The 12,390-nt window shown below is 43.1% G+C and overlaps 1 protein-coding gene across 3 annotated transcripts in view; it reads left to right on the top strand.

Moving 5' to 3' along the window:
- The window catches only part of EVA1A (eva-1 homolog A, regulator of programmed cell death), a gene marked incomplete at its 3' end in the record, with an annotated part of 202,172 nt that overhangs the window by 3,831 nt on the left and 185,951 nt on the right, over nt 1-12,390 (top strand). The window lies entirely within an intron of this gene.

Raw genomic sequence — 12,390 nt, 5'->3', positions numbered from 1 at the left:
CTTTGTGGGCTCTGAGAGGCAGTGATCCATGTGTAGTGCACAGGCCTAGCTCCTCAGAGGGACAAGGTTAATGAAAATGGGGCAAAAGTAGGCTTGGGTGCTAACTTTAAATGCAGGCATTGAAAGCTTAGTCAACAGTTATTGCTCATATCCTGTGTGCTCTCTCTGCTCAGCCACAATGTTCCTGTTTCTGAATATAAATCATGCAAACACATGTTGAATTTTGCTCTGCCCACTGCTGCCAAGGTGACCATTTAGCTTCCAGCTGCATACCTGCAAGGAATTAAACTTATGTTGATATTATGCCATGCTCCAATTCTCCTCAAGGATTTTTCCATTCATTAGCTGATTTCAGGCAGGTTGGGCAGAAGGGTAGTGGCATCAGATCTATGTGATTGCCACGAGTTTCATGTTAATGGAGACAGGTCTCTCCACTACTGCAGAAAGGGTTGTGAACTCAAGGATCAGAGAATCCACTGCAAGGACTTAAGCCAAAAACTTAGGTTTCTAGGCATGGAAACAGCTTGGCTGGGAGCTTGAGCCTTTCCTGACACAGGAGAACCCAGCTGAAAGGAAAACCAGCACCAGTAGTGCTGCTCCCCTTGGGCCTGCTTTAATGTTTATGTTCTTTGCATTAGGTTTTGGCACAAGCTGGATGTGAGCAGCACTTTGCTTAAGGGAGCTGATCTGGCATGGAGCCAGATGGATACTGATAAATCCCATCCACACCCTGCAGGTGAGCCCTGGGTAGCTTTTGGAACCTCTCCCTGGAGGCCCATCCCGGTTTTGAAAGCACAAAGATTTTTGTTGTTATTGTTAGTGGTGCTTAGTTGGGTTTTTTTCCCCCTTTTCCCTCAGAATATCAGGTTTCAAGTGAAAGCTGCTTTTGCCACCTCCCTGCTAATTGGCTCAGTGTGTTTGTTTGAGTGATGAGGGCTGCAGTTGGGGAGGGGAAAAGCACTTCTCCCTGATTGCATTTAATCAGTCTGTAATAAAGGCAATTTGTTTGACAACTCCATTCACCAAATTATCATCAAAATCTACATGCTAACAGCTTCTGAATGCTTAATAGCCCTGAATGGGTCTTTGGTGTCAAGGGGGATCCAGGATTTCCACATGTTGAAGGTTTCAGGCTGTAAAAGAAGGTATTTTCAAGAGAAAGGCAGATACACCAGCACATGGAAAAGAAATTTTAACTCAGTAATGAGGGTTGAGTTTTTGACCTCAAGGGCAAACAGACATACTTTAGACCTTGGTTGAAGACTGGGCCAAATCCAGGCCACCTCCATACCTTGTCTTGGGGAAGGGCTCTGAGTGATGAGGTAGGATGGACCTCAGGTTGCTGTTCAAAAAGGTCCCTGCCTCAGGTGATCTTTTCCTCCTCAGCTGGAGGCTGTATGTGCTACCCCATCCATCACTGCCTGGACTGCAGTTTGGCTTACTGAGGGCAAACTGACTGTGCTGGGATAGAGGAGTTTCTCCTTTGCAGAGCTGACAAAATCCCATCAAAGGTGGTTTAAAACCCGTTGGCCTCTAACGTTCTGGAGATGTGGCTGCAAGGGATGGGAGCTGAAGGGAGTGGCTGTGTCTGGGAGCCATGGCTGAGGTAGAAGCTGCAACTGGGGTTTGTGTCACATATGTCTGTTTGCCAGTGGAAAAGAGTCTAGAGACCTCAGAGAGCTGGAAGGTGTTGGAGAAGGAAATCAGTAGGAGTTTGGGTGGGTATCAAGAACCAGATCTGCTGCTCTTGGGAGGGCAGGAAAAGAATCAGCAGAGAGGCTGGGGCTATTTTGGATCAACTGAGAGAGTTGTTCTGTTTTATCAGTGGGGATGCAGCTTTATCAACAAAACCATGTTACCAAGACCAAACACCATGTTAAGAAAAGATACAGGTTTCTGTTCACCCCTGTCTGGAGGCATGCTCCAGAAAACACTGTGGGTTTCCCAACAGTTGTGACAAAAATGCTGGAGGAGGACTCTGTGCCTTCTGACTGTAAAAATAGTCAGCATTTACTTTTACTGACAGCTGAGGGACCAAATTGAGCTTCAGGATGACAAACGTGTGTTTCCAATTCCTTGTGTTTGTGGTCCTGGGCACTCACCAGGGATACTGCTGTTACTGCTGCAAAAAACCAGATGCTGGTTGGTGTTTGTGGAACCAGGGAAAGGAGGCACATGGAGGGATGGATGGGGCTGCTGTTGGTGCCAGGGTGTCTCATGAGGGGTCTGTGTGAAAAGGTTTGAGGTTGACTCCAATGAACTAATGATTTCATGCTCCAGAGCCATATGTGAGCATCTGGCTCCTGCTACATGAAAATCCACTGGTTTAGCCATCACAGCTGTCAGCAAGAGCCAAGGGACCACAGGGATCCCAATATCTGTCTGATGACTGCCAATATTCTTATTGTATCTGCTAATTGCAGTAGTAGATTACTACTAGATAGTAATGATCTAGAAAATGCTGACTTTTTTTAGTACCAGGAACACTTTAATTAGTATTATTAACAAAAAAAGGGAAAAGAATTACTGTGGTAGTTTGAATTACTTCAAAGTATCCCAGCATCCCACTAGATGCACAAACAATTTGAGGAAATTTCCCTTGCAGCATTCTTCCTGTGTCTGTTGGTTATCAGGTGCTGATACACAAATGCTGCAGAATTAAAGAAAACAACCATTTATATCCTCAGGAAAAAATTTTCCCTGACTTAAGGCACTGTGAAAGCAGATTTTATATGTCACAGATAATTTGTTCAATTAAAAAAAAAAAGGGTGAGAATTTTGACATATCCTTTTTTCAACTGAGATACTTGGAAGCTAAACTCGCAATTTAATCTGGAGGGTGGGGAGAATAAGCTTAGTCTCTGCAGGAGGAGAAAAACTGTGTATTTACACTTGGCACTCGTGCTGATCCTTTTGTTGGTGCTAATTTAAACATGGCCTGATCTCCCAAAGTGCTCAGTGTTCAGAGCTGAAGATTGGCCTGTGCTGTGTTTAGGTGGGTGTTCAGTGATTTAATTGGGCAACACCAGGGCTGTTTGTATGTCTTATATGACACTGACTGCTTATGCTTGGCATGTTTGTGCAGGTATAGATTGAACTTTCTGTTTTCTCTTCCAGAATAGCAATCACAATCCCTAGGGCTGGGACCACTTAAAGCAACTACCCATTTGTTTTGGTTTTTTGTGCTCTTGTAATTACTTTGTACAGATACCCAAGACCTTCACAGGTTGTGTCCCTTGAAAGGTGTGTGACTGCCTACAGCAACAGAAAAAAGTGCTCCTCAGAGCTGTTGAGAAGATTTTTGGTCAGGTTGGGTTGGTACAATACTACAAGGCTCCTTGTGTCCTTGCCAGTGCTGTGCCTCATTGATCCAGCATTGCTGTTGTCTGGGATTTTTGTGTTCTTTCCAAAAGACAGCCACAGGCCAAAGTCTGCTCAGCTGTGAGGCAGCTTTGCTGGCTTGCCAAGAGCTGTGCAGAATGAATAGAAGCACAGAAATTAATCCCAATTTATCTTCTTGCAGATTAAAACCAGCATAGGAGTTCCAATTGGGAACACGTTTAAGAGAGCTGCTTGGGTTACCTGTTATTATTATTTCTTTACTTAACTACTCCTTTTGCCTGAGGATGGATGATGAGTTGTGGCTCTCTCAGCCTGGGTTTGGGCTAACCCCAATGTGCCTGGCTCAGCTCACTAACTGAGGGTATGAACTCATTTGTAGTAATTAAAACGATGAATGCCTCCTCTTTCAGCATGTGCAGTGCCTGGCTGCCTGGAGCCCAGTGTGTGTCTTCTCACATCAGAGAGACAATGATGAGTTGGTAGTTCTGGGTTGCACAGGAAAATAAATCTTGGCTGAGTCTTTTCAGATATACTCTGTGCTCTTAAACTGTGTTGGTAGATACTGTGGTGTCAGTGTTGATGGGGCTCCTTTGGATGCTGAGGCTGAGGTTTGCTGTTCAATAATCCCTCTTGGATCCACCTGGATCTTTGCATGAAGATGGAGCAGTGTGCGTGACCTGCAGTTTGGACAACCCCCTGTGTGCTCAGGAGTCAGAAGTGTTTGAATGGACAGATGGATGTAGGTGCTGCTGAAGAATTTGCAGTATATATTGTCCAAGCACTTTAGTTGTGGTGGGCAGGAGAGCTCACATCCAGCTGTTGGCAAAGTATCCCACACCCTTAACAAGGAGAAAAAAATATTTTAAAAGTATATTTCCTCTTTTTAATGTTAAATTTAAAGAAGGCTTAGAGACCCAGAGAAGGTTCATCAGCCTTTTACAATCAAATAACTTCACTGTGTACTTTTGTGCACCAACTTTTCACCTGATATCAATACACTATTTACCAGGAGAGGGATTTTTCACTCCTCCAGCAGCCCATATGAGAATCAGAATTCTCAGGGGGAGAGAAGAAGCTGATTTCAGGTGAGGTACACAAACTCTTTGACAAACTGAGTAACTGATGGTGCTGCTTGTCAAGAAGGGGTCATTCAGACCACCTACTCTGAGACCCCCTGTGTGCTTGTGTTATTTTATTTTCATCTGCTATCAGATGCTTGTGTTTTTGCTGCTATGATGATATCAACATGTGTTTTATCAGCCTCAAGGGTTTAAAGTGGGCTTTTACTCCCACTAGTAAATATGAAAACAAACACAGCAGTGTGGGGATTTTCTGCTAATGTTTCCTCTGTGATTTCTGTATCACACTGTGGGCTGGTGTTGATATTAAGGGTGCTCTACAGCAGGTGCAATTCCTGACATTAATTTCCCATGTTTGCTGTATTTTGCAAAGGCTTTTGGCTCACATGCTTTCCCTAAAAGCTCTGTTGGGCCACGAGTGTAGACACTTAGTGCAATTTAAGTGATAGGTGGTAATTTGAGCTCCTATGGCTGGGTTATGGATTATTGTTTTATAGTTCTGGGCCTCAGTCTTTGGGAAATCTCTTCCCTCTGAGGTCTGTGTGGGGCCTGTGCATGCTGCTGTAGCTCTGGCAGTGCCCAAAGGATGCTATGGGACAAAATTCTGCAGTTTGGTTTTGAAAAAGTTTAGCTTTTGTGTGAAACATTCAAATAACAGTACTATTATTCAAATGAAGCATTTGGAAGTTAAGAAATGTTAAAGTTAAGGTAGTTTTAACTGCTTGAGTGCAGCCCTTTGGGTGTTTATGTTACTTTTTAATGAGAACATTATTTTTCTCTACTTCCTTGGGATTTCTATGTTGTCCAATGCACAGAACAGTGGCCTTAAAATTGTTTTCTTCATTCTTCCATTCTTTATGGCCCTGGGGCCTTATTTCCCATATGTTTAATGGCATTTAAATCCTATTATGTTATTTAAACCCTATTCTGCCTATTGTGAGGGATGTACTGAACCTTCTGGAAGAAGTCTGGAATGTTGCCTGCATGACACAGATTTGGATCCAAGGCAGAGAGATTGGCATCAGAAGCTCTAACTGCCCAATATGTCAGAGATTCTTCAGTGTCTGCCTTCTCCTCCTCTCTTAAGCTGTGATAAGCAGGAAGAAATGTGTGTTCTTTCTCCAATATTATACAGTTTCTTCTCCAATTTTATAATATCTGTGTGCAAATGCACATAGGTTGCACAGGTTAAAATGAACATTTCAAATGCAAAGTCAAGTGCACATAACTAAGAGTTGTGGGTTAACATCTGCAGACAGCCAAGCACTACCCAGCTGCTTGCTTGCCTCCAATTCCTACCTCCAAGTAGGACAGGGGAAGAGGGAGGGAAGAGGAAAAGCAAGAAAACACATGGAATGACATAAAAATAGTGAAAGAGAAGTGGAAGAAATAAAAAAGAAAGCAAAATAGGTGATGCAAAGGTAATCACCCACTGCCTCCAACAGGCAGACTGATGCTCAGTCAGTTCCTAAGGTGACTCATCCCACCACACTCTGTTTTATTGCTGAAGATGACAGCAATAAATGTCACGACACTACATGGCATAGGATATCTCTTTGCTTGACTGGGGTCACCTGCCTGGCTGTATCCCTCCCAAAATCTTGTGCACCCTACAGTCTGTTCACTGGAGGGCAGAGTGAGGGACAGACATAGTGCTGATGCAGTGCTAAAGCTGTCCAGCAATAGCAAAAACATTAATATATTATCAGTACTGTTTTGGTTGTGGATCCAAAGCACAGCATTATATGAGCTGCTACCAAAAAAATTAAACAGCCAGACACAGTACACTAAGAAAGGGCAACATTACACCTGTATTTTATGTGTAATATGAGCTAGAGGTTGATATCATAGGAAACCTTCAGCTGGCAGATATGATCTGAGCTATGAAGTGCATTTGTGAGAAGGGTCTTGTTTTGCATAGTTTTTATTGTGGTTTCCATTTAAAAAAAAAAAGATTTTCTTTTTTTTTGTTGTTGTTGTTGTTTGTTTTGTTTTTTCTAGAGCAGTCATGCTTTGAGGGTTACTTTATTTGGGATGAGATAAGAATTCTTAAAATCAAGTTACAAATTTGGAGTCAGTCTTTGAAAGACATTCTAAAAGATCTTTTAAGATGAGTTTTGAAGACATTTCCCCCTCCCAATCCTTTTTGCTTGCTTCTGTCCCTCCATGAAAGAAGAAAAAAAAAAATGCGTATCTATTCAAATGCACAAATAAAGATCCTGCAGTGCAAGTGATATTGCTAAAAATAGATCCTCTGGGATTTGTTCAGTTTATTTCTCTCTGGATTTTTATTGTGTGGGTAACCCCTTGGAAACTGAGGCTGTTGATCTGACTGTTTCCAAAGCATGTCTGTCTCTTCATGTGTCCTTTGTACAGGGGCCACTTGTGTTGTGTTAACACTCTTTGCTTCCTGGTTTATGTGCTCATCTGAATTCCAGCTCAAAGAGGTTAAAGCCTTATAAAAATGAGTGGGGTGAGGCAGTGGCTCCACAGTTGGTGCAGGAACATCTGTGACCCACGCTGTGCTCACATGTTAGTTTATTGTTGGCCTCACAATAAAGGAGAGCGCTGGGGTTTTGTTCAGCTAAACAACTTTGATGGAATGAATTGTATAGAAAAAAAGAATAGATGAAGCCTGGCTGTTATTTGCTATAATGTTCTTTGTTTTAGCTGCAGTGTGGGGGATGCAGAACTCCCAGAAGAGGATGGCCTCTGTAGCAGCCAAGGGGAGCTGATGGATTGGAGAGGGATGCAGAAAGACGTTCAGTAAGAAGGGGTGAAAATTTTTTCTGATTTGGATTTGCTTGTCTTTAGCTGATGGCCCCAGGATTTCACTTTGGCTTTACTGCAGGAGCAGAGACTCTGTTGTACCAATAAGTTGCACAATAAATATGTTTGGTGCCATTTGCCCTGGGTTTGGTCCAGAGTTAACGTGCACAGATAGTAATTAGTGCATTTGGCAATGGTACAGCCGAGTGGCTGGATTGCAAAGGTCCATCAGCAGCTGCAGGAAACTGAATGCTTGGTGTCAGACAATCCATTTTTCTTGCTGGATAAATGAAAATCTCTTTATCTCTCTTTTCATAAACATTGTCCATGTAATTGGAGGGCAAGGTTCAAGTTCAAACTGATAAGATTACTTTGCTTCCCTAAGCTGCGTGACAATGGTCCCCTTGGCAAATTAAGCCATGGATCTCCTTCTGCCTAATGGGAACCAGTCTCATTAGAAACAGAGCTGGATTAGTGATGAGTCCAGCCTCCCAAACAGATACACATTCTGACCCCAGCAGGCCTGAAGTGCCTTTTGTTCACTCAGCCTCCTCTGTTTTTTCCCAGCGCTCCTGCATCTGTGTGATGGAGCTGGGGTGATTATTTCTGCTCAAGTAAAGCCTGCTGAGGCTGAAAAACAAGCTGATTGGTCAGTGTGGTATCACAATAGGAATGATAAGGTGTTTTTAAAATGTTTATCTTGATTTAAGTCATTGGAGTACAAGACCAATTAAGTTGCCTGTTACAGGGTATTGAAGATTAAAGGCCAATTGTCACTGCTTTGACCTGTGAGGAAGATGATCCTTTTCTGCCTCTCAGCACTGCTGTCATCTGAATCTATTCACACCAACCTCCCCAACATCTGAGCACAGGAAACTCTTTTTTGGGGACAAAGAAAGACAAACCTTTTCATCTGTGACCTGTGTTTGTTCTGTCTGTCCTTCTTCATGCCAGTTTTTGCTCCTGAGGGGTTGTTGCAGCCATGTCCAAGCTGCTTTATCAAGCAGGTGGGACTGACAGTCCTGACCTGGCTCTGGACACCAGCAAGAGAGCAGCACAGCTGTGCCTACAGCAGGCTCCTGGGCAGAGGTTGGGGCTCAGGGGCAGTGCTGAGCTGTGTTGGGATCCACTCTATCTATCTATCTATCTATCTATCTATCTATCTATCTATCTATCTATCTATCTATCTATCTATCTATCTATCTATCTATCTATCTAATCTTATCAGGAACTTTCCCTCTTGCTGAGGGTCCTTAGCTCTGGGAGATTAGAGGTGCAGCCCTGCCTGATTCCTGCAGCTCCTATGAGATGGTGCCTTCCTAAGAATGCTGAGAAGGGTAATTCCCACTGCTTCCTGAGTTAAGAGCCATTTTCTCATCCTTAAAGAATTCCTTGTGCCCTTGCATCTCTTGTATGTCCTAGTTCTCTGATCTTGGAGGTATTGCCTCCAAGACAGGAGCTTGACTCCTGGATGGCAGTTTGTGCTTGAAGCAATCTGGCAGGAAGGGCAGACTGGGTGTGAAAGTGGCACTGATGGAAAAGTTAGCCTGGTCTGTTATTGTAGTACCTAGTTGATATTGATTATCCTGGGGGCTGATGCTGAAGTGGTGGGGAGTCATGACTTGGTGAGTAATTCACTAAAAATCAGTGGGGCTCTTCTTATCAGGGAAATTTGGCTCTTTTATATACCTACCCTTGAAGGGTATCACAATAATTAAAAAAAAAATAATTATTAAATGTGATTACCCTGGGTTAACCAGGGTAACTAGCACTGCCAAGTTGTAGTCTATGTCTCACCAGGCAGGCTGCAAATGGGCAGTTAAAGAAACAGATCTGTTTTCTGTTCTTGTTACATTTCTGGATATATTTTAAGGTTTCTCAGAAACATCAGAACAAAGAAATACCCTCTGACAATAGCAATCTCTTTTCTTCATGGTGCAGCCAGAGGAACCATTCAGACCCTTTCCTTCTGGGATTGCTCATTTCCTCTTTTTTTTTTTTTTTTTCCTTTTTATTTTTTTCCCCTCCTGAAATAAAAACAATACTCTCCCAAAAGCACAGCTTCTGCAGTGCTGTGACAGAGCCAGCCTCTGTCACTCAATCAGGCAGGATGGGACATTGTCTTCTGTTTTCCCCCTCTAAGCTGAGACTCAGGCAAAACAAATCACAGCAAGAAAACCCCACCAAAAACAACCAAAAAAAAACCCAACCCCAAACCCTCTTTTCGTATATTGTTTTAGTGCTGTCAAAAATAGTAACTAATGCCCACCCTGAATTTCTCTCAGTCTTTTTGCCAAGGTTTCCATCATTTATGTGCACAGAGGGGAATGAGGCATGTGGGAAAGAAATCACATGCAGTGAAATGAAATATCATAAAGTCAGTTGAAGCCACAATCCTTGGGTGTCCTGGAGTCTGAGGCTGTAGCCCCAAGCCTGATTCAAGTGTGAGAGTAGCCTGTGATTAAAGAGACTGTCACAAATCTGCTGTCCCTGCCTCTACACAGCCCTGAAGCTCACTGTGAGACCTGGGATCTGTAGGACTCTGCCTCTGTTTTCATGCCTGTCCCTTTTCATTACATGATTCCTGATTGTCTCCATATGTCTTTCACTGTAGCTTGAGTCCTTGCTGGTTTTCTTGGAGCCCAGATTCCACAGTTACCTGAATTGGTGACTTCTAGGTAGTTTGAAGGCTGAGAAGTTGAAGGATGTGTGTACTCCCCCATGAGTAGTGCTGCCTCTCTGAAGACTTTCTGATACAGAAAGGTCTCCCAAAGTAGACACATAACTCTGGGCAGGTGGTTAAATAGTCCTGTCTGTCTTCTGCTGTCGAGTGAGTGATCTTGTCTGTGACTAGTTCAATAAAGTTTCTCCTGGAAAATATGCCTTTATTTGCACTGCTGCAGTCCCAAACATTGGCTCAAAAGCAGCATTCAGAGGTTTGAATCTCCACATATGAAGTTCCTTGCAATGCTTTTAATAAGTCACAGCTGCAGCAAATGTTTCCAGCTCTATGACTGGTGGTGGCTGCCTACCTATAGCAGGCAGATGTGGCTGGTGGGAGCATTTTCTTTATCAGCTTGGCCTGATGATGGGTTGTGTTACCTTTTCTATTGTCTCCAGGCCTTTCTGGTGGAGGTGGTAGAGAATTAAACACTTCTACTACAATTTTTCACCACTTCATCTGTGGTCCACCCTCTTCTGCTCTCCAGTGCAGTGTCAGAATTATCTTGGTCCAGACTTTATTTTTGTCTTAAGGACCAAATCAACTTGACCCACCTTGATCCCCAAGGGAAATCTAGTCACAGCCTTTCAGTACTTGAAGGGGACTTAGAGAGAGACTTTTTGCCAAGGCCTGCAATGATGGAACAAGAGATAATGGCTTTAATCAGAAATATTTTTTCTGATATTTCTGAAATATTTACTCCAAATAAATATCCTGAAATATTTATTCTGATATTGCTGTACTAGGCATAAGAGAATTTTTTCAAGCCCAAACTATTCTGTGATTCTAAGACTTCAGAATTCTATTTAAACTCAGACTTGTTCCTTTTTGCAAAACTTTTCTTCTGTTAGAGAGGGCTGCAGGACGCTGTTAGTACCCTGAGTTAGAAGGTATTTCCCTTCTATCCCTGTCTGTTGGATGTGGAATTGCCTTGCAAAGCCCTCCTCAGCCTTGTCAATACTGGTGGATTAGTGCAGAGCTGCATTTCTGTGTCTGCTGGCCAAAGCAGCCCAAGCTAGAGAATGCTGCATGGGGAGGGAGGCTGGCCAGATGCCTGGTCTCTTGTTTCAGGGCCTTTCTGGCCCATTTCCTGGTATAGTTTTCTGAAGAACATCAGAGCTGCCTCCATCCCAACTGTATGTCATTGGCATTATGGCAGCACTGATGGATGGGGAGAGAGATCAGGCCTTTTCCTGAACACTTGGCCTGGTGGTGGTGGAGCAAGAGTGAGGTCAACACTTTTGTCTGCTCTGAAGGAGTGGCTATCAAGTGGCAATCACTTCATTTAGGGTTTTTTCCATTGTGACAATAAGTATGATTTGCATTGTGCAGAAGATGACATGTAGATGGTGTCTGGCTCATTTGATAAGAGAACTCAGATGTGCTCCAGCCCCTGTGACACTTGCAATGAGGGCAAGAAGTTTTCTTGGACATTAGGCATGGAGAAGGACACTTATCAAGAAATGTGGTGGGAAGAAGTAGGGAAATATCTGTCTCATGGTGTGTTTAAACAGAGATTGAGCATGCACAAAATACATGGACAGAGGTGAAAATTTACTCTGCCAGACTTTTCTCCATCTTAATCTTGCCTGGCTGTTTGAGGGGAGGACCCAGCCTTCCCCATGCCCAGGCACAAGCAAAGCTTGCTGTATTTTCAACACTCCCAGGAAGGCTGTTTTATTATCAGTCTGATGGCTTGGTCATGCTAGTACTTCATGGATAAATATTGGTGTCTAATGAGGCTTTTAGGATTGCTCTGGAAACTTTAAAACTTGCAGTAATAAAAGACAAGGCTGCAAATGAAATACCTTAGAGGCTTGGTGTGCCTCCAAGGCAAGACAGGCCTGGTGCTTTTTGTTTGTGACTTTACTAAATGTTCTAGCTTTACTTGAAAGTTGTAATTTTTCTTCCCACTTCTTCCTCTAGTCCTGAATTTCCAGCAGATCTCCAGCTAATGTTCAAGTACATTCAATAAATCTATGAAAAGGAACTCACAGTTAGAGGTCACTGAGCATTCATGAAGAATGAACATAGAGAATAAATACCAATAACACTATTTTGTAGATGAAGAAACTGAGAACAATCTGGTTCACAGGCTGTACCACTAGCACTGGAATTCTGTTTTCTTTGACTCTTTCAGTGACCTTCATTTCACCTAAGCTGTTGCTTTGCACTTCTAGGGCATGCATCATCTGACTTGCATTACAGCTACTTCTAGAGATCACTGGTATCCCATCCATGGTTGCTAGTTCCTTCTGACTGTCTTTTTAGGATTTTTTTTTTTTTTAGGAAACTTCCTAACAACTTCTTATTAAGGTTATGAAGCTGGAATAAGACCCTCTGTCAGTGTCTGCACTGGATTAGCCTTGCTGTTGCTCCCTTACCCTGAGGAACACCAGGTAAAACTCCCTGTACTGCTTTGATGGAGCTAAACAAGCCCAAGGAACCACACTGGCCTCAGTGGTTTGAGATGAGTGT

The sequence above is a fragment of the Erithacus rubecula genome, assembly GCF_903797595.1.
Source record: "Erithacus rubecula genome assembly, chromosome: 2".
Taxonomy (NCBI): Eukaryota; Metazoa; Chordata; class Aves; order Passeriformes; family Muscicapidae; genus Erithacus; species Erithacus rubecula.
The sequence above is the reverse complement of the archived record's forward strand: the minus strand, read 5'-3'. Positions and strand labels throughout refer to the sequence as shown.